The sequence below is a fragment of the Crocuta crocuta genome, unplaced genomic scaffold (assembly GCF_008692635.1).
Source record: "Crocuta crocuta isolate KB4526 unplaced genomic scaffold, BGI_CrCroc_1.0 scaffold29, whole genome shotgun sequence".
NCBI classification, from domain to species: Eukaryota; Metazoa; Chordata; class Mammalia; order Carnivora; family Hyaenidae; genus Crocuta; species Crocuta crocuta.
The window spans coordinates 1,562,373-1,566,718 of NW_027533280.1; positions in this window are offsets into that span (position 1 = coordinate 1,562,373).

The following is a 4,346-nucleotide window of genomic DNA, read 5'->3' on the forward strand; positions in this document are numbered from 1 at the left end:
GGGGGCGGGGCTGAGGGCGGGGCCAGGAGGCTGGCCTTGGGGGTCAGTGTGGCCCTCAGCAGCCTCTCCGGCCAGACGCGGGACTGACCCTGCTGAGCTGCACGCTGCCCGGTGGCCGGGAGCAGAGATAAGTGTAGTGGGCTGTCAGCGGTCACGGCCGCTTGTGTCCTTGGGGGCGGGGAGGGAGGAAGGCGGGGGGCTGGGACACCGTCCAGCTGAGGTTCCAGACGTCCTTCAACCCTGGGGGTCAGTGCCGGCAGGGGCTTCTTGAACCTTTTTGACGGTTTTGGCCATAATCCCCAGCAGCCTTGCCTTTCTGCTGCGTCCCTGACTTTGGAGGGAGCTCTCCCCCTGTGGTCTGGTTGACCCACCACAGGGGAGGCCGGGAAAGTTCCAGGTGTCTCTGCCACGTGGTCAGGAGCAGCCCTAGCTGGGGTTGGGGGGGGGGCGCTTTGCAATTCAGCACCAGCCGCTTCCTTAGGCACTCCGCAGGACTCGGGTGACCACGGTCCCCGAGGACAGATGGGACGGGCCAGCGAAGAGTCGGCTCCGGCAGCGCTGCCCGAGGGACTGGTACCGACGGGCGGGCGGGGGCCGGGCTCCTGAGTGGCCAGGAAGGTTGCTCATTCCTTCAGCACGCGCTGGGGGCTGGGGGCTGGGGGCTGCGGTTGTGACAGAGCTGTCCGGTCCTCACTCGCTGCTCCTGACATCGTAGTGGGAAGGACGGCCCGCGAGCAAGCAAATAGAGACGCCCCCAAAAGGCATCTGAAGGGAGTAAGGTGGGCGCGTTGACATCACAGACTGGTGGGGTGGTCGAGCGGGCCTTTCCGGGGAGGGAGGAGCCGGGCATGGGAGCGGCTTGTCAGGCAGAGGGCGCAGCACGTGCAAAGGCCCGGAGCTAGGAAGTTGCTTCCTTGGTGGGGGAAGAGGAGACAGGCCTTTGGGGCCGGGGAGGGGGCGAGGCGGGCTGGGGCTTTGCAGTACACGGTGAGGGTTTAGATTTTGTTCTCAGTTCATCGGGATGCCTTTTGGAAGACAGGAACGGATTGGAGATTTCTTCTGCAGGGAGAGCCACTGAGCTGTGCTGACAGACTGTTCTAGGGGTGTGAGGGGGGAGTCAAGGATAGCTCTCAGACTTCTCTTGGAGAAACTGTGAGTGTGGGGCTGTCTTCCAAGACAGTAAGACTGAGTTGGGGGGTAGGGGCCGGCAAGACTAGATGGAGGGCGTGACCCTTAAATCTGGTCTCAAGCTCCTGGTAGGACAATTCAGCAACAAAAATCAAATAAAATGGGCCAAGGACGTAATAGAGATTTCTCTAGAAAAAAACATACAAATGACCAAAAGCTCAGCCTCATTGGGGATGAGGGGATCGCACCTCAGACCCACAGAGACCCCGCCTCACACCCTTCAGGATGTGCTACCAGAAAAGCAGAACATAAACCGTGTCGGCGAGGATGCGGAGAAATCGGAACCCTGTGCAATGTCGGTGAAGATGTGAAACAGCACGGCCGCCGCGGAAGACGGTGTGGAAGAAAAGTGAACGCAGCATTACCTTGTGACACAGCAACGCTGCCCCTGGGCATGTCCCCCAAGGAATTGAGAGCGGGGACTTGGAGAGAGATACTTGCATGCTCATGTTCATGCTCAAGTTCACGGCGTCAGGAGCCGAGAGGCGGAAACGGTCCAAGTGTCCATCCACAGAGGAGCAGACAAACAAGCCTGTCCATCCACACGGTGGGATAGGATTCAGCCTTCAAAGCAGGGGCAGTTCTGACTCGTGCTACGCCCCGGATGAAACCTGAGGTCACTGCCGAGTGAGAGGGAAGCCAGGTCCTGGGTGATCGCACTTACATGAGACACCCAGAGGGGTCCCGTTCACAGAGACAGGAAGCGGGAGCCTGGGCACCAGGGGCTGGGGGAGGGGAGCCGGTGTTTATGGGCACAGAGTCTCTGATTAGGACAAAAGGTCCCGGAGGTGGACGGTGAGGCTGTGACACAAAGATGCGAATGTGCTTAATGTCACCGAAACCGTGCGTTTCAACGTGGTTAAGATGGAAAATTTTATGCTGTAAAAAAAACCTCGTGGTGGGATTTCCCCCGCCAGCCGGCTGGTCTGTAGCCGCGGCTGGATCGCCCAGCCCACCGGCCGTGGTCAGATTACAACACGCTGAGGCTCTTGCAAAAGCTGGAGCCTTTGAAGGAGGCAGCCCTGAGCTTCTGGTTCCTCCAGGCTCAGCACCGTTGCCCCATCTTAGGAGACCTTGGGAGGCCCCACCGTGCGTGCTGGGGCCGCGGCCAAGGCGGGCGAAGGACGGCCCGTTTAGTAATCGTTCTTGTGACGTGTGTCTACCCGGCTGCCTTCCTAGAGCACGTCCTGGGTCACTCCATTCTCTCCGCGCGGCCGGCTGCGAGGCGGGGGAGGCGAGCCNCAGAGGGACAAGTCGGAAATATCTTTTGGCTCCGCAGGCCCGGCCGGTGCTGTGTCGGAGCGGGTGAGGCTGTGCGCACGACAGCTTTGTTCGCGGGCCGAAGTGTGGCTTTGTGTGACTTTCATGTGTCCCAAAATAGCGTTCTTTCTGTTCCTTCCCCGCCTCCCCGAACACCCAAACGTTAGGGATGTAGAAGCCTCCTTAGCCCCTGGGATGAGTGGACGCAGGCGTCGGGACAGATTCGGTTCTTGGGCTGCGGTTTACTTGAAAGCAGCCCGGTTTGTGATTACAGGGAGGTTGAGGAATGGAAGGCATGGGTCTCCTCAGCCTGACTCAGGTGGACAAGTGGGTTTGGACTCGGGCTTGCGGTGGTCTGTGCCTGCCAGAAAGAGGGTAGACAGCGTTGCCGGCTTCCATCGTGGCGGGGTAATTAGGGGGCCTGGGTGGGGAGTGAAGGGTGGCGTTGAGCTTGACCCGCCTGGGGGCGGGGGTCAGGACTGCGGTGCCTCCCCGCAGTGTCCCCACTCCGATGTGACCCTGACTCCTCCACACCTGGAGGCGGGAGCCTGCCCCGAGGCGGTGGACGTAGTGGTTAGAGCACAGGCTCTCCACAACCCTTCGCCTCTGCCAGGGTTCTGTCCTTGAGCAACTAAGTAGCTTAAAAATCGCACTGTGCCTCAGTTTCCTCATGTATAAGACAGAACACAGAATGGTATCGACCTCACAGACCGATTATCAGGTTTGAGAGAAAGAAACATCGATTCACATGGGATGCCGTGGGCTGCAGCAACTTCAAGCCTGCTTCCGAGTGGCTGGTGTAACACAGATGATTGTTGTTGTGCTTTGTAAGAGACCTGAGATGGCAGGTTTCCAGATTTGCTCAGGGGCCCAGTCACGTCAGGACACTAGGCCAGGGCCTGTGTGATTTCCTTAGCCCTGACCTCATGGTCTCATAATGGCTGCCACAGCACCCTACATCACACAGTTATATACGTCACTCAGAGCCAGAAGGAGGGATGGGGCAGTGGCGCGGTTCTGTCCTTTTATGGGGAGTGGGATTTTTTTCCCCCCGAAGTCCCCAACAGACTTCCCTTTCTTTCTCATTGGCTAGAATAGGGTTGTGGGCCTGGACTGGAGCTGGACTCATCTGCCCTGGAATTTAGGGCTATGTGCCCCCCACTGGAAGCAAGTCAGAGTTCTCTTAGCGGAGGGAGGGGCGGGGGATGGGCCTTGGGTGAGCAGCACGCTCTGCGGGTTTAGCACATGGCCCAGCAGCACCCAGAAAACGCTGGCCATCTTCGTCGACGTTAGCCGACTATGTACTGGCACGTGGAGTCTTCACGGCTGAACGTACCCAAGTAACCAGCGCCCAGACCAGGAAGCAGCAGCGCCTAAACCCTCCCTGTGTCCCCTCTAGTCGCTACCCACCCTGAGACTGACCACGACCTCGATTTCTTAGAGTGTAGATTAGTTTTGTCTGGTTCTGTACTTTATCAGAATGATATCACACAGCAGATAATCCTGCACGCTGGCTTCTTTTTTTGTTTTTTACTTTTTTAAATGCTTGTTTATTTTTGAGAGAGACAGCGTGAGCTGGGGAGGGTCAGAGAGAGGGAGACACAGGATCTGAAGCAGCTCCAGGCTCTGAGCTGTCAGCACAGAGCCCGACGCGGGGCTGGAACTCACGAACTGTGAGATCAGGACCTGGGCTGAAGTTGGACGCTTCACCGACTGAGCCACCCAGGCGCCCCTGAAGCATCTTTCATGGTGAGACTGGCGTGTGGGTTTTTGGGGGGAAGACACGGGTGATGTGCCCCCTTCTCACCACATCACGTCAGCGTGGCGTCTCCGTTGAGGTAGATCCTGTTTCTATTTCTTCTGCACAGAGAGACACTGAGGCCTGGCAGGTTGTACTG